This window comes from Pleurodeles waltl, chromosome 3_1 (genome assembly GCF_031143425.1).
Source record: "Pleurodeles waltl isolate 20211129_DDA chromosome 3_1, aPleWal1.hap1.20221129, whole genome shotgun sequence".
NCBI lineage: Eukaryota > Metazoa > Chordata > Amphibia > Caudata > Salamandridae > Pleurodeles > Pleurodeles waltl.
In genome coordinates this window covers 857260545-857281517 of record NC_090440.1, presented here as the reverse complement: position 1 = coordinate 857281517, position 20973 = coordinate 857260545, and positions in this window count along the sequence as shown.

The window sequence follows — 20973 nt, the reverse complement described above, 5'->3', positions numbered from 1 at the left end:
GTGTGTCAGCTGTGCCCTGCCTTGCGCTACCACTGCGCAACACCCTGGTGTCACTGGCTGAGACACTGCTGACAGTGGAGCCCTCCTCGCTGTCCTGCGACGTGTCATCTGCGCCCCTAACCACCTGCCGTGCCTCCATGATATCTACAGCGTGGCTGAGACGTCCCAGTCCACGTGCCACATCACTGGCAAAGTGGCCCATGTCTACCCGGAGGCTGACCGTGCGCCGTGAAAGGCCAGTGGTGTTCACTGCCAGCCTGACGATGGAGGCAGACATTCAGTCCAGCCGGTGCATTAGCTGCCTGTCACGGCACCTTGCACCCTCTCTCTCTGTTATGAATTCTGCCACCAGTTGTCTCATTGAGAGTGCAAGGTCGCTGACGTGGGTATTGAGTTGTTGCAGCTCTGTGTGTACCAGCTGCATGCCACTGTTCTGGTTTTGCTCCATGCGCCACATGGCCCCTGATATTCTCCTAATCTCCCGTGTCTGCAGGCGCTGACCCCGTAGGAGTGCAGCCTCGGCAGCCTACATGGAGGCATCCCCTGACTCAGCCTGCGGCACTGGATGGACATTTACACGTCGCCTGCGACGCTGTGGAGGCTCTGTGTCATCTACAACAGCACTGTGGCTGAGACCAGGTGCTGGCTCACTCACCAGTATGGCAACTGGTGCATCATGAGGGGGCTGTGTGTGGGTGGTGTAGGTCCCTGTGGTGGCTTGTCCTGAGTCCTCTGCAGGCTGGTGGCTGACCTGTGGCCCCTGGACGCTTTGGCTGGAGATGCTGTCGTGTGGGAGACCTGTGGGACATAGGGAACACACTGTCAGTATCTACCATCTGTTATTAACTTCCTAATAAACAACTGCCTACTTGACTTCATTGCCCATAATGCACCTTGCAGGTGGTTGCTACTCTGAAATGGAGCTATTTTGGTTGTGCATGCTGCTGTGTACAAGGTGGGTGGGGTTATGGCATATATGGGTGTACATGAATGTCTCATGGCACTCACCGGTTGATGGTCCTGGCTCTGAAGTGTCCAGCTCTCCCATCCCGCACACTGCCTCTGGCTCCAAGGTCTCCTCCACTCTTTCCTCCAGGGGTGTGGGTGGTGGTACAGTGGATGGTCCCCCTCCAGTGCCCCTCATCTCCCGGAGCCTCTCTGCCACCCTCTCCTTGGTCCGGGAGCGCAGGTCATACCACTGTTTCTTTAACTCTTCTATACTCCGGTGGCTGACACCCATGGAGTTCATCTTGTCCTGGATTTCGGTCCAGATTTTTTCTTCTCCACCTCTGGCACACTGAGGGCTGCCCTGCCAAACAGTTGTTCATGGTGCTAACAGCATTCCTCAGTCAGCACCTCCAGCTCTTTTTCTGCAAATTTCAATTTGCGCTTTCTTGGTGTCTCTGCCATGGTAGCTGCTCTTCCTCCCGTTTGCAGTGTAGCAGTTGAAAATTGGTGTGGTCCTCCCTCCTCCCAGGTGTATTTGTAAACTTCCTGGCTGTGATGTCATCATCAGGAGCCAGGAAGTGTTTTCCAGAGTGTTTTGCTGCACCTACATTCAATTTCCAGCACTGTCTCAATTTGCGACACCCACTCGCAATTTGCGTGTTCGTTTTTAGCGCGGTCGCAAAAAGCGACCTCACAAACAGCGGACTCGCAATCTGCGGTGCGACTTCATTTGCGAGTCGCAAATTGAAGTCGCTTTTTCTTCTTGCATGCCATTTAGCGAGTCGGAAATTGCGAGTCGCAACGACTCGCAATTTCCGACTCGCTAAATTTTTACTACCTACATCTGGCCCTTAACTCCTCCCAGGCAGGCCCCTCTGCACCTAAGAGTTCAGGTGTATCAGCTTGAAGTTCTTCAGGTGCAGGTTCTGTCCAAGGAGTTGCCTTCTTTTCAAAGGGGGAATCATCAGTGGAGGGAGGAATAGGGGATACTTTCTTACCACTCCTAGGGGGTCATTACAACATTGGCGGTAAAAGGCGCTTACCGCCGTGCAGAAGACCGCCAATACACCGCTGCGGCCGTGGAATCCCTCCACAGCTATTATGACCCACATCTCGGAATCCTCCGAAATTCAGACACCCACACAAGTCCGCTACACCAAAGGTCAGTGATAAACTGGTGAAAACAAAACCTGCACCTCCACGCCAACAGAAACACGCCCATGCTATTACGACCCATGAATCCACGCGGCGGTCTTTCAACCGCAGTATTCCATTGGCGGTACACACCGCCGCACTCAAAATACACACACATCTCCAAAACACTGCCACATTGGACAATTCAAAATACACACACCTGACACACATACAAACACCACTCCCACACACCCAACACAATATAAAACACACACCCACATCACCCACAAACCCCTATGACCAAACATTATAGACAAAGGCCAGAGAGAGAACACAGAATAGACAACCCCACCACACAGAGGCACACAACACCATGACCCACACAACATCCACGCACAAAACACCACACACCACTACACATCACCACACTCATCAACACATACACCACCCCACACATCACCTACACCACCCCATGTCACGCCAAAGACACCCCCGCTTCTCAGAGGAGTAGCTCAGGGTCATGGTGGAGGAAATCGCATGGGTAGAGCCACAGCTATTTGGCTCACAGGTACAGCACACATCAATAGCCAGGAAGATGGAGCTATGGCGAAGAATCGTGGACAGGGTCAACGCAGTGGGACAGCACCCAAGAAATAGGGAGGACATCAGGAAGAGGTGGAACGACCTACGGGAGAAGGTGCGTTCAACAGTCTCCAGGCACAACATCGAGGTTGAGCGGACTGGCGGCGGACCCCCACCTCCTCCCCCACACCTAACAACATGGGAGGAGCAAGTCTTGACCATCATGCATCCTGAGGGCCTCGCAGGAGTCGGTGGAGGATGGGACACTGGTAAGTCAAATCTTAACTATCAGATCCCCCACCCTACCTGCATGCTATCACACACCCCCACCCTCACACCCTCCCCTATCACTCCAACTCCTCACTAATGTACTAATAACACAAACCACACATCCCAACACCAAGCCCTGCATGACACAACTAAGCATGGACACCCAGCACTAAAGCATGCCCACTGCACCCACCTATACAACCCCCTAAACCACCATCACACAAGCTCCCACACAGGAATGCTTGCACTGGGGTACACGCTCACCCACCCATTGCACACCATTACACACACACATGCAATAATCATGCTCTTATGCCCCTGCAGGAACCCGAAGGACCGTCACCACACATGAGGGTCCAAACAACACCACTCCACCCCCAGAAGAGGCCCACAGTGACGATAGCAGCTCTGCCCTACTGAATCCTGATGACCAGCCCGGACCATCGTGGGCCTCGGGACTGTCAGTTCCCCTTGCACAGGCACATCCCAACACCGACCTTCCCCCCTCTGGTGACACCAGCACAGCACCCACCCAGCGGGCCCAAAACTCCCTACCCAGGACAGGTCAATCAGCGGTGTGTCCACCACTACAGGGAACCCAGGATAACCCACCACCCCAACAACAACAGGGACCTGGGGGCAGTGGTAGTGGGCACACGGTCCAGGGGACGGAGGCACAGGAACACAGGGGAACTGGGAGGGCTGCTGTGCCACAGGGGGCGGACAGGCCAAGGGAACCCACTCTCTACGAGGCCCTATCCTCCATCATGGGAGCATACCACCACTCCCAGGAGACTATGGCGACGGTCCTGGACAAGTTGCAGGAGACCCTGCGCCTGCAGGAGGAACAGTATTTGGGGTTCAGGGAGGAGCTCAGGACCATCAGCTCCGCCCTGGACACCATCGTAGGGGTGCTGAAGGACATACAGCAGACCATGAGGGACACTGTGGCACTCCAAGGGGCCCCTGACACTAGCCAGGATAATGAACTGCCCACCACCTCCGCCGGCGCTAGTGGACAGGATGCCCCGCCACAGGATAACCACACCAGCACCCCTCCCCCTGCAGACGGACAACCACCACGCAAGCGGTCCCTGAGATCCAGGAACAGGACAGATCAAGATGGCAAGACCCCCGCCAGGAAATGAGACCACCCTGATTGTCCTCCCACTGTCCCACCTTGTTACCCTGTCCATACTTAAACAGCCCCAGCTCCACTTCCTATGCCCAGATGGGCAGTGCACCTTTGAGACTAATAGACTGGACTCTGCCATGGACATTCCTCCACCATCACCCATCACCATTTTACCACCCCCTCCAATAATTAGCACTTCAATAAACACCCTTGAAACACAAAACAATCTGGAGTCAGTCTGTGATTCTGAAAATGTGTATTATCAATGACAGTGTGATAATGCATTTCTCATTGTAAAGCTAACATACCTATGCCACACATCACAAGTACTTGAAGGATGCAAGCAGATGACACGTTGGTAATCACACCTGAGAAACAGTAATCGAAAGGTACAACTCAGTTACCAAATAGTGGTTGAAACCGACAGACAGGATAGAGGTAGACCTGTGAAAGTTAATGTAATGTCAAACATGAAAATGTTCTCACCTGTGTGTCACTGGAAATATTGCTGTATGACTGACTCCCTGTTGTCGTTGTCTTCTTCCTCAGCTTCCTCCTCATCACTGCCCACAGGCTCCACAGGCTCCACAGCTGCTACAACACCGTAATCTGGATCATCCTCCTGCAGAAAAGGCACCTGGCGTCGCAAAACCAGATTATGAAGCATGGAGCAGGCGATGATGATGTCGCACACCTTCTTCGGTGAGTAGAATAGGGATCCACCTGTCATATGGAGGCACCTGAACCTGGCCTTCAGGAGGCCGAAGGTGCGTTCGATCACCCTCCTAGTCCGCCCATGGGCCTCATTGTACCGTTCCTCTGCCCTGGTCCTGGGATTCCTCACTCGGGTCAATAGCCAGGACAGGTTGGGGTAACCAGAGTCTCCTAATAGCCATACACGATGCCTCTGGAGTTGACCCATCATATCAGGGATGCTGCTATTCCGCAGGATGTAGGCGTCATGCACTGAGCCAGGGAACATAGCATTTACCTGCGAGATGTACTGGTCTGCCAAACATACCATCTGGACATTCATTGAATGATAACTCTTCCTGTTCCTGTACACCTGTTCACTCCTGTGGGGGGGGACCAGAGCTACATGGGTCCCACAATGGCACCTATGACGTTGGGGATATGTCCAAGGGCATAGAAGTCACCTTTAACTGTAGGCAAATCTGCCACCTCAGGGAAAATGATGTATCTCCTTAAGTGTTTCAGCAGGGCAGACAGCACTCTGGACAACACGTTGGAAAACATAGGCTGGGACATCCCTGATGCCATGGCCACTGTTGTCTGAAAAGACCCACTAGCAAGGAAATGGAGCACTGACAGCACCTGCACGTCAGGGGGGATTCCAGTCGGATGGCGGATTGGTGACATCAGGTCTGACTCCAACTGGGTACATAGTTCCTGGATTGTGGCACGGTCAAACCGGTAGGTGACAATGACATGTCGCTCTTCCATTGTCAACAGGTCCACCAGCGGTCGGTACACCGGAGGATTCCGCCATCTTCTCAACTGTCCCAGCTGACGGTGCCTACGAAGGACAACAGCGACAAATCAGTCATAACTCCTCCAGGTATGTACCCACAGTTACACACAAGACTACACCACTCACGAAACCCTGCCTGTATGTGTGTTGAGTGTAGGCCTAGCTATGTGTGACGCAGAGGTAAATTAAGCCATGTGGGCCCCTGAAATGACGGCTGCCTGACCTCTAAACTGGGACAATGGGATTGTGGGGTAACTGCGCTGGCGTTGCACACCGTCGCGGTAGGCGGTCGTAGACCGCAGCGCAATGCTGCATTGGTTAACATTGGACCCTATGGGTCCCAGGAGCCAATGAACAGGTGCGCCGGCGGTGATGATGCGCACCGCCGCGGACGTCACCGCCATTTTCTATCAGTTCAATCACTAGATACCTGACCTTCGACAGGAGAGGACCTACACTGCAAGTGGTGCTGTGACCTCGGTCTGGAAGCGACGATGGCTGCTGCGTCTGGGGAAAGGGCCCCTGCCTTCACTGCACAGGAGTTGGAGAAACTGGTAGACGGGGTCCTCCCCCAGTACACGCTACTCTACGGTCCTCCAGACCAAGAGGTTAGTACACAGGGAGCACGTTTTATGGGCTAGGCCTGGGTGGAGAGGGCTGGTTGGAAGAGGGAAGGGGGCAGAGTTCCTAGAACATTAATGCATGGGAATGAATGGGCCGCATGGCCAGAGTAGGGAGGGGGCCACTCACAACGACGGTGCAGTTGGTAATGACTGTTCCTCTTTCCTTGTGCATGTCATGTAGGTCAGCGCCCACCAGAAGAGGGACATTTGGCGTGCCATCGCCAAGGAGGTCAGGACCCTGGGGGCCCACCAGAGACGGGGCACCCACTGCCGTAAGAGATGGGAGGACATTTGTCGCTGCAGCAAGAACACGGCGGAGGCTCAGCTGGGGATGGCCTCCCAATGTGGGAGGGGTGCCCGTCGCACCATGACCCCCCTGATGTTCCGGATCCTGGCGGTGGCCTACCCGGAGTTGGATGGGCGCTTGTGGGCATCACAGCAGACACAAGGGAGTGAGTACAACCTCATTCTGCGGACTTTGCGCGCAGTAGAGGGGTCTGGGTGGGGGAGGTGGGCTGTGGGTGTCCCTAGGCCAGGGCGAGTTCGGTAGGCAAGGCCCCTCTGTAATGTAGCCCATGTGGCACTCTACCCCACCTCAGCTGAGTGCCAAGTCGAGGTATAGTTGCCCCTGTGGCATCCATGTGCGCAGATGTCCACCATTGCCATGTAGGCCATATCCCAGAAATGGCATGGGCAGAGGGCAGGAGCACGGCGTAATGCAGGGGGCGGCTGTGTCTGTCTTGTCCGCCAATGGTAGCGGAATGCCATGCACTAAAACTCTCTTTCTACTGTCTCCCCCCCCCTTTTTCTGCTCTCCCTGTCCTTTTGTACATCAGCATCATCAGGCGGAGGTACAGTGGCACCGGAGCACGAGGGAGCTGCATCCCACATGGCCATGAAGGGCCACACCACGGACTCAGAATGCACCAGTGGGACGGAGGGCGAGGGGAGCTTCACGTCGGCCACCGGATCACCAAGCAGCGACACGGACTCATCCGCTGATGGGGGCTCCCTTGTGGTGGCGGCACCATCTGTGCGCCCCACTTCTACAGGTACAGCCGCCACCTCCCCTACCAGCACCGCCCTCCCAGCAGCCCCTCAGCGTTCGCCCGTGCCCGCTCACCCAGGAGGGTGGGCATCACTTTCGCCCCAGGCACCTCAGGCCCTGCCCCAGTTACCCCTGCTGCCCTCAGTGAGGAGGCCATTGACCTCCTCAGGTCACTCACTGTTGGGCAGTCTACCATTGTGAATGCCATCCAGGGTGTAGAACAAGAGTTGCAACACGGTAATGCATTCCTGGAGGGCATTCATTCTGGTCAGGCTGTCCTTCAGCGAACCCTGCAATCTCTGGCCTCAGCACTGATGGCAGCCATTGTCCCTGTGTCTAGCCTCCCCCTTCCAACCTCCTACACCCAGACCCAATCTCCTGTACCCCAGCCCATCCCAAGCACACCTACAGACCAGCATGCACACAAGTCAGCACACACAAGTAACTCAAGCAAACATAGGCACCACACAACCCACAGGCACTCACGCAAGCCTCACCCACGTACAGACACAGCAACATCCACTGCCTCCACTGTGTCCCCCTCCTCCTCTTCTCCCTCCTCCCTCCCAGTCTTGTCTACACACACACCTGCATGCACCACATCTACAGGCACCATGAATCGCACAAGGACACCCAGCACCACAAGCCGCTCACCTGCACTCACCACCTCCACTCCCATTTACACGTCCCCTGTGTCCTCTCCCAGTGTGTCTGTGACGCCCCCTCCCAAAGTACACACACGCCGGCAATCACTCACCCAACATCCATCCACCTCACGACAGCCTCCAGTACCTGCACCTGCACCCAAAACACCTAAAGTGACACCTCCGACAACCACCTCCTCTTCCTCCACTCCCAGGCCCCCTCCAACTACCCATCCCAGTGTTCGTCAGAAACTGTCCCTCTGTAAAGTTGACCTTTTTGCCCCCCCCCCCCCCCCCAATTCATCAGTCCCGTCGTAGCGCCTCAGCCAAAAAGCCTCCAATACCAGTGGTGCCTGTTCAAGGTTTGTGGAGTGCACCGGTTACCAGGGCAGGCAGTATGACCCGGAGCCAAGGCACTGGCAGCCCACCCCCTGTAAAGGCTCTAAAATTGGAGAGTGGACGACGGGACCGTGTGAAGACTCCTGGTGGGAAAACAACTCACATGGGTTCCAAGGGGATTGGAGAGTCAGCTGTGACTCCCCCAAAGGTGGTGAAGGGCCAGTGGAAGTCTGCCCAGCCTGTTGTGAGTGTCACGGCGGAGAAGTGCGCCATCATTTCCGGCGGTCGAGACACAACCACCAGCACCGTCGTCACTGGTCAGGAGACCACCGCCGGAGTCACAGCCCAGGAGGGCCCAAGTATCGTCACTGGTCAGGAGACCACCGCCGGAGTCATTGCCCAGGAGGGCCCCTGCTGCCACAGCCCAGGTGGGCTATGATGGAACGTCATGCCACACACCAATGCCCAGTGTAGGGAACGTCATGCCACACACCAATGCCTAGTATAGGGAATGTCATGCCACACACCAATGTCCGTACCAGAACCGCCATGTCAAAGCACCGCTGAACAGGGCAAAGACCGCCATGGCAAAGCACCGCTGAACAGGGCAAAGACCGCCATGGCAAAGCACCGCTGAACAGTCCAGAACCGCCATGTCAAAGCACCGCTGAACAGTCCAGAACCGCCATGGCAAAGCACCGCTGAACAGGGCAAAGACCACCATGGTGAAGACCGCTGAACAGGGCAAGCACCGGGTAGGAATGAATAGACCGCCACATCAGGCATCCTTATCCCTTGTGCAGCTGGGACAGTGACAGGACAGGTACTTTCACAGCGAGACTCATCCAGTCTGGGCACCAGTCCCCCTCCAGAACCAGTGGAGACCTGCATCTACTTGAGAGACTGTGGCTTTGCACTCCCCAGGATGGCACAGTGGGCAAGCCACCCACTGTAGAGACTTGAGAGACTGTGGCTTTGCACTCCCCAGGATGGCACAGTGGGCAAGCCACCCACTGTAGAGACTTGAAAGACTGTGGCTTTGCACTCCCCAGGATGGCACGGTGGGCACCCCACCCACTGTAGAGACTTGAAAGACTGTGGCTTTGCACTCCCCAGGATGGCACAGTGGGCAAGCCACCCACTGTAGAGACTTGAGAGACTGTGGCTTTGCACTCCCCAGGATACATCAATGGGCATGGAGCCCCGTCGTGGATCTGGCTTTGCAGTCATCCGGCTGAGGTGCCCCCCTTCCCTTCCCCCTGAGGTGCCTATAGTATTTTTATCTGATGCCCCGGCAGTGTTCTCTCCGATTGTGGTCAGGTATCCTTTGTGGGCCTCGCCCATGCATTTTTGGACTGTTGGTGCACGGACATTGTTATGTACATATCTGCACTACTTCTCGTTATGTATATCTTTATGACTGATTTTCATATATATCTCTGTATATTTTTGTATGACATGTATTATGCTACATTACAATGTTTGATCGAATTTCGCTTTGTCTTTTCATTCTTACGGGGGGTTGTGGGTTGTTACTGTGATTTTTGTGAATGCATTGGTGTGTATGTTGTATTATGCGAGGTTGGGGGTGGGGGTGGGGGTGTTTGGTGGGTGTCCCCCTAACTTTTGCCTCCCCCCCATGTCGTAGGTGCAGTACTCACCATTGTCTTCGGCGCCTACGTAGATGTTGGTCGTAGAGGAGCAGAAACACAAGGGCAGGGAGTATTTGGAGTTCCGGGTCCATGGATTCCTCGTTCCTCGTGGGATGTGTTCAGGTGAGCGTTTTCCCATTGCAAAAGCTGTTTCCACCGTGTTTTTATCCAGGGTGAATACGCCCCGGAAAAGGTGGCGGATTGGTGGGTTGTAATACTATGGGCGGTACTTTGTCTTCCGCCTGTCTGTTGGCGGTGACCGACACGCTGCTTGTCTGTACCGCCGTGGCGGGCGGTGTGTTAAAGTGGCTGTCTTTTTTGGCGGTTTCCGCCAGGGTCATAATTCAATTTTTTTATCCGCTGCACTGTTTGCGGTATTACTGCAGCTTTAACACCGTCCGCCAGGGTTGTAATGACCGCCCTAGGCCTGATTTGTGGAAGCTCTTGGTCCATAGTTTCAGGATCCAAGTTTCCCTGTTCTCCTTGCTTCTTGGCCTGATCCCTGGTTAAAGCAAAGATGTGCCCAGCATTGCCCAGCATGGCTGCATGGGCCTCCATCTCCACTTCAGCTCAAGCTGAAATCTCCAAGTCATTCCCTAGTACACACTCTACAGGTAGGTCTGTGGACACTACCACTTTTTTAGGACCAGTAACCCCCCCCCCCAGGTGAGATCAAGAACTGCCATGGGGTAGCGTATACTGTTGTTATGACCGTCAGACACTGATGACCAAGTCGGTGTTGCTCAGGGGCCACCAGTTGTTCAGTCACCCTGAGGACACTGGCACCTATGTCCCTGTAGGCCTTAACTTGAACACCATTTATTAGGGGTTATTGCTTGTACCTGTCCATATTAAGGGGACAAAGTCAATGCCACATCAGAGACTAAAACAGCCTCAGTGGTTTCCCTAACTAAACCAACCCCCACTACATTTCCCAGAGTGAGCCCTTCTACACCCTTGGACGGACTATTTGTAGTATTAGTTTTCCCACCACCACTACTATTGCTAGTGGCACTAGTTGTAGCAGTGGGGGTAGTTTTAGTGGGAGGTTTGGTGCTTTTCTCAGGGCAAGAGCTGGCTCCAAGCACCAAGGCTTTTTGTTCTGATTGGGATGAGAAGACGATTTAGACCCACCCCCAGAAGAGTTTTGTGTGCCTGATAAAGACACTTTGGCCCTCTTACAACCCTGGCGGTCGGTGTTAAAGCGACAGTAATAACAGCAACAGGCCAGCGGTAAAAAAAATGGGATCAAGACCACGGCAGAAACCACCAACACAACTAGCCACTTTAACACTCCGACCGCTACAGCAGTAGCAACAAACACTGCAGCGGTAACAACCAACAGACAGGCGGAAGTCAATGTACCGCCCACCCCATCGCAACCTGCCCATCCGTCAGCTTTTCTGGGGCGGTACCAATGCCATCAAAAGCATGGTGGAAACAGGACTTGGAAGGGAAACCACTCAGCTCTCGACACTCAACGAAGAACCAGGACGCCATGGAGCCCGAGCTGCAGGTCATGCCGATGCTGGTCTACCCCCTCATCTACCAGGAATACAAATGGCAGCGGCGACAACCACAGTGAGTACTGCACCTAATACACAGGGGAGGGGGGGAGGAAAAAGAGAGGGACACACACAAGCAACACGCAACACCCCCATCCCCACCCTCACCCACAACACCATACACACAAACACAAGCAACAACATTACATATACACCCTGTACCCACTGGAAGAATGCAAGAACAAAAGGAATTGAGTCAAATCAGTGAGATTTTAGAAATAGGCAGATATACATAATAAATTGAAAAACAGTATTTACAAAAATATACAATATGTACATAAGGCAGTACATTGTCCATTCACAATGTACGTGGGCCACTGGGACAAAACCCATGGGCCAACCCCACACTTGACTCCTGCCTCATTACGGAGAGAACACTGCAGGGGCATCAGGTCGAAAACACACAGACACCTCAGGGGGAAAGGGAAAGGGATGCACTTCAGCCGTAAGATGGAATAACGCCACTGCTCCTGCAGGGGGCTCCATGCCCACAGCAATGTCCTGGGGAGTGCAAAGCCACAGCCTCTCTAGTGGGTGGTTTGCCCACTGCTTGGTCCTGGGGAGTGCAAAGCCACAGTCTCTCAAGTGGGTGGTTTGCCCACTGCTTGGTCCTGGGGAGTGCAAAGCCACAGTCTCTCAAGTGGGTGGTTTGCCCACTGCTTGGTCCTGGGGAGTGCAAAGCCACAGTCTCTCTAGTGGATGCCTTCTCCACTGGTTCTGGAGGGGGGCTTGTGCCCAGTGTGCTTCATCCTGCCAAGGATAGGGTGAGTGGATGCCTTTCTCTACTGGTTCTGGAGGGGGCCTGTGCCCAGTGTGCTTCATCCTGCCAAGGATAGGATGAGTAGATGCCTTTCTCCACTGGTTCTGGAGGAGGGCTTGTGCCCAGTGTGCTTCATCCTGCCAAGGATAGGGTGAGTGGATGCCTTTCTCCACTGGTTCTGGAGGGGGCCTTGTGCGCAGTGATGCAACACTTGGGGTATGCCAGTCCACAGTCCCTCACCTGGGTGTCTGAGGCATGAGATTTGCAGGGACCAGGTTGCATGATAGTCCATGGAGCAGGGGTAGACTCCATCCTGCGGCGGCTAAGACTGAAAACTGGTGGGAGTGCTGGTGCTTGTGGTGGTGGGAGGCTCCAGCCCTTCTCCTGCAGCCTCGGACGGCTGCCCACTGGAGCTGCTGCTGCTGGTAGCGGTGCTACTGTCAGCGGTGCAGGTGGCGGTGCTTGCGGCGCTGCCTGCGGCGGTACAGGTGGCGGGCTGGCCGTGGTGCAGGTGCCGGTCCTGCCAGTGGTGGGGGGAGGCCCCAGCCCTTCTCCTGCAGCCTCAGACGACTGTCCACTGGGGCTGCTGCTGCTGACAGTAGTGGTGCTTGCGGCGATGCAGGTGGCGGTGCTTGCGGCGGTGCTAGTGATGGGGCTGTTGGCAGTGCTGGCTGCGGTGCAGGTGGCGGTGCTGGTGGTTGTGCTAGTAGACATCAGGTCTTCACCTGCAGCCTCCGATGGTTGAAGTGCCTTGCCTGTTGTTTTCTGCCCCTTCCTCACCTTGGCAGATGGTGGTGTGACCTTGGGTCTGGCAGCCGGAGTCTTTGAGGTGGCCTTGCTGGGTGGTTGTAGCTCCTTCCCCTTGCTCGATGCTGCCCCCCTCTTCACCTTGGCAGGTGGTGGAATGGTTTTGTCCTTGGCAGGGGTTGGTGGCACACTGGCTGGGCTGATGGGTGCCCCCTTTGAGCCTCTGGTAGCTGTAGGTACCACAGCGGAAGTCGACTTGGCGGCTGAGGTCCTGGGCTGGGTTCTGGCCGCCCTGGCCAGAGGGGAAGGAGGGGGGGGAGGGTTAGGGAAGAGGTCAATGTTTGCCAAGAAAAGCTTCTTAGAGACACTGGGGTGGAGAGGGAGAGGGTTTGGGAGTGGATGGAGTGGTTGTAGGAGGTGTCTGTCTGCTGAGTTTGGGTGCAGGTGCATGGGCTGGATGGTGATGTGAGGTGGATGGCTATTGGGTGTGTGAGTGCTTGCAATTGTGTCCTTTAGGAGGGGGGACAGACAGGCTGGGAGAGGACAGAGGGGACACTTGCATGGCTGTTGTGGCGGTGTCTGCTAGTGAGGTGTCTGTGCTGCTTGGTGTGGTGATATTGGTGGTGGATGTTGATGTAGTGCATGCAGTTGTGAGTGTGGACATGCCTGGGAGGGAGGTGGAAGAGGAGGAGGAGGGGGAGACAGTGGAGGCAGCTGATGTTGTCGGTTCTGCAACTGCAAGGTGTTTGAGTGAGTGCTTATGTGATGAAATGTGATGCTTGTGTTTGCCTGTGCCACTCTTGGGTGTTGTCTTGTGTGCATGCTCGTCTGTATGTGTGCCTGGGATGGGTTGGGGTTGAGGAGAATGGGACTGGGAAATGGTAGTTGGAGGGGGGACGGTAGAAACAGGGACAATGGCTGCCAACAGGTAGGAGGCCAGAGCCTGAATCGATTTCTGTTGGGCTGCCATTCAACTGTGAATGCCCTCCAGGAATGGATTGCATTGCTGCATCTGGGATGCCAGCCCCTGGATGGCATTCGCAATGGTTGATTGCCCTGCAGAGATGGATCCCAGGAGGTCAATAGCCTCCTCACTTATTGCAGCAGGGCTCTCTGGGGCAGGGCCTGAGGTGCCTTGGACGAAGGAGATGCCCACTCTCCTGGGTGAGCTGGCTCAGGCAACTCGCTGAGGGGCTACTGGGATGGCGGTGCTGGTATGGGAGATGACGGTTGTACCTGCAGCTGTGGTGGTCACAGAGGTGTCTGCCACCAGAAGGGCGCTTCCATCGGAGGAGATATCAGAGTCTGTGTTGTCACCTCCTGTCTCCGCTGTGGAGCACCCTTCGTCCTCCGTCACATTGGTTCCCTCACGTTGGTGGACTCTGCCTCCTGGGTCCTGTGGGATGCAGCTCCCTCTGTCACCGGTGCCCCTACTCCTCCACCAGTTGATGCTAATGCACTCAAGCACAGGATGACAAAACAAGAAAGGGCAGAGAGAGAGAGAGAGACAAAGAATACACTGGGTCAATGTCTGCACCAAAACCACAGTTGGCACACACATCACCATCACACACAGGGAGCAGGCTTAAGCACTATGCATTACACTACCAGTGATATGGCTAGTTACTAAGGCAAGATGAGGGCCACACACCACCAACTGCAGCACTCCTGTGACCCGCGATGCCCTGCCTGAAATGGACTGCTAACAAGTTAGGTTACCTGTATTTGCCATACACCCATTACCATTGAGATGTCCCACGCTGCAATATCTGGCCTGTCCTTAGGGGCACCCACTAACACACATCCACCACCCAGATACCACCCCACCAGCCAAAATATGTAATGATACCCACTATACTCACCCCCTTGTGGATGCTGTGATTCCCTCAAATGCCCATCCAGCTCACATGAGCTGTACGTGAGAGCTGTACACTGTGAGAGCATAGAAATAATGACCTGTAGCTGGCTGTAGTCAGCAGATCAGTACACAGTTGTTATATCCCCAACATCTGTAAAATGGCAAACCATAGGTGTAGGAAAGTACAATCTTGCCTGGCATGTTACCCCAATTTTTACTGTACAGTATGTATGTTTGTTTTTGCCTGTGTCACTGAGATCCTGCTAGCCAGGACCCCAGTGCTCATAAAGTGTGCCCTGTATGTGTTCCCTGTGTTGTGCCTAACTGTATCACTGATGCTCTGCTAACCAGAACCTCAGTGTTTATGCTCTCTCTGCTTTTAAAATTGTCTCTGCAGGCTAGTGACTAATTTTACCAATTCTGATTGGCACACTGGAACAACCTTTTAATTCCCCAGTATATGGTACCTAGGTACCCAGGGTATTGGGGTTCCAATAGATCCCTATGGGCTGCAGCATTTCTTTTGCCACCCATAGGGAGCTCAGACAAATCTTACACAGGACTGCCACTGCACCCTGAGTGAAATAACGTCCACATTATTTCACAGCCATTTTATACTGCACTTAAGTCACCTTTATGTCTAACCCTCACTTGGTGAAGGTTAAATGCAAAGTTACTTAGTGTGAGGGCACCCTGGCACTAGCCAAGGTGCCCCCACATTGTTCAGGGCAATTTCCCCAGACTTTGTGAGTGAGGGGACACCATTACACGCGTGCACTACATATTGGTCAATACCTATATGTAGCGTCAAAATGGCAACTCTGAACATGGCCATGTAACATGTCTAGGATCATGGAATTGTCACCCCAATACCATTGTGGTATTGGAGGAACAATTCCATGCATCCCTGGGGCTCCAGCATAGAGCCCGGGTTCTGCCAAACTAACTTTCTGGGGTTTTCTCTGCAGCTACCGCTGCTGCCAACCCTCAGACAGGTTTCTGCCTCCTGGGGCATAGGCAGCCCAGTCCCAGGAAGGTAGAACAAAGGATTTCCTCTGAGAGAGGGTGTTACACCCTCTCCCTTTGGAAATAGGTGTGAAGGGCCTGAGAAGAGTAGTCTCTCCTGGCCTCTGGAATGCTTTGAAGGGCACAGATGGTGACCTCCTTGCATAAGCCAGTCTACATCAGTTCAGGGATCCCCCCAGCCATGCTCTGGTGCGAAACTGGACAAAGGAAAAGGGAGTGACCACTCCCCTGAGCAGCACCTCTCAAGGGGTGGTGCCCAGAGCTCCTCCAGTGTGTCCAAGACCTCTGCCATCTTGGATGCAGAGGTGTGAGGGCACAATGGACACCTCTGAGTGGCCAGTGCCAGCAGGTGACGTCAGAGACCTCTTCTGATAGGTGCTCACCTTTCTCTGTAGCCAATCCTCCTCTGAGGGCTATTTAGGGTCTCTTCTGTGGGTATCTCAGCAGATAACGAATGCAAGAGCTCACCAGAGTTCCTCTGCACTTCTCTCTTCGACTTCTGCAAAGGATCGACCGCTTACTGCTCCAGGAAAAGAAGCAAAAACGCAAACAAAGTAGCAAAAAGACTACCAGCAACATTGTAGTGCCTCATCCTGCCGGCTTTCTCAACTGTTTCCGGGTGGTGCATGCTCTGAGGGCTGTCTGCTTTCACCCTGCACTAGAAGCCAAGAAGAAATCTCCTGTGGGTCAACGGAATCTTCCCCCTGCCAACGCAGGCATCAAACTTCTGCATCACCAGTCCTCTGGGTCCCCTCTCATCTTGACGAGCATGGTCCCTGGAACACAGGAGCTGGATCCAAGTGTCCCTGACAGTCCAGTGGCCCTTCTGTCCAAATTTGGTGGAGGTAAGTCCTTGCCTCCCCATACCAGACAGTAATCCTGTGTACAGCGTGAACTGCAGCTGCTAGGGCTTCTGTGCACTTTTGCAAGACTTCCTTCGTGCACAGCCTAGCCCAGGTCCCCAGCACTCCGTCCTACATTGCCCAACTCGCTGAGTTGGACTCTGACTTCGTGGGACCCTCTTTTGTTGTGCTGAGTCGACCGTCATGCTCCGATCTTCTGAACACCGGTTCAGGTGCTTCTGCGGGTGCTGCCTGCTTCTGCATGGACTCTCCGTGTTGCTGAGTGCCCCCTCTGTCTCCTCCTCCAAGGGGCGACCTCCTGGTCCTTCCTGGGCCCTGGCAGCACCCAAAATCCTCAACAGCGACTCTTGCAGCTAGCAAGGCTTGTTTGCGGTCTTTCTGTGTGGAAACAACTCTGCGTCCTCCAGCACACCGTGGAACATCTTGTCACCAAAGGAGACATTCCTGGCCCCTTCCATTGTTGTAGAATCTTTGTCTTTTTTCAACCCTAGGCAGCCCTTTTTCACCTTCATCTGGGGTTTATCTTGGACACCCTTAGTGTTTTCTTACACTCCCAGTGACCCTCTACACACTACACTAGGTTGGGGTCCCTTTGTGGTTCCCATTCCACTTTTGGAGTATATGGTTTGTGTTGCCCCTAGGCCTATTGTCTCCTATTGCATTATATTGTGTTCTACAGTGTTTGCACTACTTTTCTAATTGTTTACTTACCTGATTTTGGTTTGTGTGTATATTTTGTGTATTTTACTTACCTCCTAAGGGAGTATATCCTATGAGATACTTTTGGCATATTTGTCACTAAAATAAAGTACCTTTAGTTTTAGTAACTCTGAGTATTGTGTTTCTTATGATATAGTGCTAAGTGATATAAGTGGTACAGTAGGAGCTTTTCATGTCTCCTAGTTCAGCCTAAGCTGCTCTGCTATAGCTACCTCTATCAGCCTAAGCTGCTAGAACACTTCTAATCTACTAATAAGGGATAACTGGATCTTGCACAAGGTGTAAGTACCAAAAGTACCCATTATTAGGCAGGCCAGCCTCCTACAATAGGTGATAGTAAGTTGAGATAAAAAGGGTGTAAATGCCATAATGCTACAGCCACATAGAATACACCAATAGTCATAGAAATGTGCAGTTGCACTGTCTCACCTGTGTGTCACTGGAAGTAATGAAGGATGACTGTGGTTTTGTTGTGCTCATCCTCAGCTTCTTCATCCTCACTGTCCTCAGGGTCTACTTCTGCACAGCTCATTTTCAATGGATGTGACTGTTTCCATAAATTCACATTTTCAAAACTTAAAATACTCGTAGTCTAGTTGTGTTCAAGGGTGTTTATTGTAGTGCTAAGAAATTGAGGGGAAAGTACAATGGAATGGGGTGATGTTGGAGGAAAGCCCAGGGTATTGTTTCAGTCTGTTTGTAGCACAGGTGCAGAGTCCAAGGAGCCATTGGAAGGGGAGCAACAGCAGTTCAAGGTGGACAAGGTGACTGAGTGGGACACAAGGGGGACAATAAGGTGAGTCTCATTTCTTGGTGGGGCTCTTGGCAATAGTCTCCACCTTCTGTCTGGGTCACAGGGAACATTTGTGGGGTGGTTCACTTTCTGCAGGGGGAGGGATGCTGGTGGCCTGTGGGTCCTGTGGCGGGGCCTCCTACCCACTAGCTGCAGTGGAAGAGGAGGGCTGGTCAATGGACTGGCTAGTGGTAGGGGCCTGCTGCTGTGCCATTGCTTCCCTCATGATGTTGGCCATGTCTGCCAGCACCCCTTCTACGAATATCAGGGTGGTGTTAATGGTCTGCAAGTCCTCCTTGATCCCCTGATACTGTCCCTCCTGGAGCTACCTGTTCTCTTGCACATTGTCAAGGATCTTGACCAACGTGTCCCGGGAACGTTAGTAGGCTCTCAGGATCTCGGAGAAGCCTCCTGGAGAGTCGGTTCCCTGGTCCTGTCCTCCCCCTGGCACACAACAGTCTTCCCAGTGTCCCTGTTGGCCTGTGCCTCTGTCCCCTGAACGGTGGGCCCACTGCCACTGACCCCAGGTCCCTGGTTTTCTTGGGGGCGAGGTGTGGCCTGGTGTCCCTGTACAGGTGGGCACACTGCTGATTGACGTGTCCTGAGGATAGAGGTGTGGGTACGCTGGTTGGTTGCTGTAGTGTTGGATACTGAGGGGGAGGCTCATTGGTTGGGGTACCTGTGGGGATGTAAGTGATGTATTATGCTTCATGTGTGTGACATATTGTACATCCCTGGCTTCCCCTCTATCGTTGGTGTTGCCCTTCCACCTTTTGCTTGTGTATGGTGATGTATTGTGGGATTCTTAGTTTCCCTATGCTGTGCATGCTTTTGTGATGGGTGTCCATGCAGGGCTGGGAGGGCTGCCCATGCATTGGTATAGCATGCAGGGCTTGGCATTGGGTTAGTCATATCTGTAGGTGCAGTATTTGGGATGGGGTGGAGTGAGGGTGAGGGTGTGAGATGGCATGCGGGTATTGGGGTGATATGTGATAATTGTTGACTTACCAGTATGCAGTATTGCCAAGACTTGCTCCTCCCATGCTGTGAGCTGTGGGGGAGGAGGTGGGGGTCCACCATCAGTCCTCTGTATGGCTAGCTGGTGCCTTGCTGCTATGGAACGTGCCTTCACCTGTCGGTCGTTCCACCTCTTCATGATGTCATCCCTTGTTCTTGGGTGCTGTCCCATGGTGTACACCCTGTCCACAATTCTCCGCCATAGCGCCATCTTCCTTGCAATGGATATCTGCTGTACCTGTGCTCCAAACAGCTGTGGCTCTACCCTGACAATTTCCTCCACCATGAACCTTAATTCCTCATCAGTGAAACGGCGGTACCTTATTTGGGACATGGTGTTGTGTGGTGTGTGTTGGTGAGAGTGTGTTGATTAATGTGGTGGGGTGTGTGATGTGGGGTGCGTGAGGGATGTATGGGTGTAAGTGGTGTGAGTTTTGTTGTCGCAGTGGTCTTGGTGTCAGTCTGGTGGCAATGATTTGTATTCATAAAGGGTTGTGGGTAATGTGGGTGTGTGTTTTATATTGGTGTGGGTGTGGTGTGTGTATGAGTGTCAGGTGTGTATTTTTCGTATTGGCCAATGAAGTGTTGTTTTGTATGTGGGTGTCCATTCTGAGCAGGGCGGTATGTACCGCCAATGGTTTACCGCCATTGAATGTCTGCTGTGGTGATTTGTGGGTCAGAGTGTGATGGGCGTTGTTTTGTTGACATAACGGTATGGATGTTGGGTACGGCACTTTGCACTGACCTTTGGGCTTGCGGATGTGTGTATGTGGCTGTATTCTGTCGGATTGGTATGTGTGTGTCATAAGATGGTGAATGGATATTCGTCACCGTGGCGGTATGTCGACGGCCGTCACCGTGGCAGAAAGCTGCATTTCCTGCCAATGTCATAATGAGGGCCTCAGGGTTGCGAAAATAAAGGTATTTTATTTTGGTGACATAAATGCCAAAAATACCATAGAGACTATACTCACTTATGAGGTAAGTAATACACAGATTATATAAACTAGTATGTAGAAATAAATAAGTTAGAAAACAGTCCAATTAGTGAAAATCACAATAGTTAGAAATGTGCCTGGGGGGAGCACAAACCATATACTAAGAAAGTGGAATGCGGATGTGGGTCTCCCACCCAGGCAAGTGTAGTGTGTAGAGGGGCGCTGGGAGTATTAGAAACCCCCAAAGGTAAGTACTAGAACCCACCCCAGTGACCAGGAAAGCAGGAGTAAAACACTGTAACTTTCCCAGAACACACACAGAAATGAGAAGAAGAATTATGCAAAACCCAGAAGAGACTGCAAGACACCAACAGTGGATTCCTGTACAAGAAGACCTGTGGAAGAAGGGGACCAAGTCCAAGAAGCACGGAAGAGCCCAGGAAGAGCAGGAACCCCTGCTAACCCAGATGAAGGTGCAAAAGAAGAACCACCCACAAAGAAAAGTCAACACTGCACCCAAGAACACAAAGTTAGGTTCATGGAGGATGCAAATGATGTCCCATGTCGGATGGAGGATTGCAGTTGAGTTTGTGTCACCGGAGTACACCAACAAGCCTTAGTAGACTCAAAGCTTGTAGTTAGCGTAAAATGGCCCTACCCGAGACCAGGAATGATCAGGTGGACTCTACCCAGGAGCACCAGTCAGAGGTGGCCCCCAGCAACTCAGAGAGCCCACAGAAGACCAGGCATCGCGCACAGGAGTCCCACAGCACGGGGACAAGGGAGGTGCAAAAGAGGCCCACACAGACAAAGGCTCCC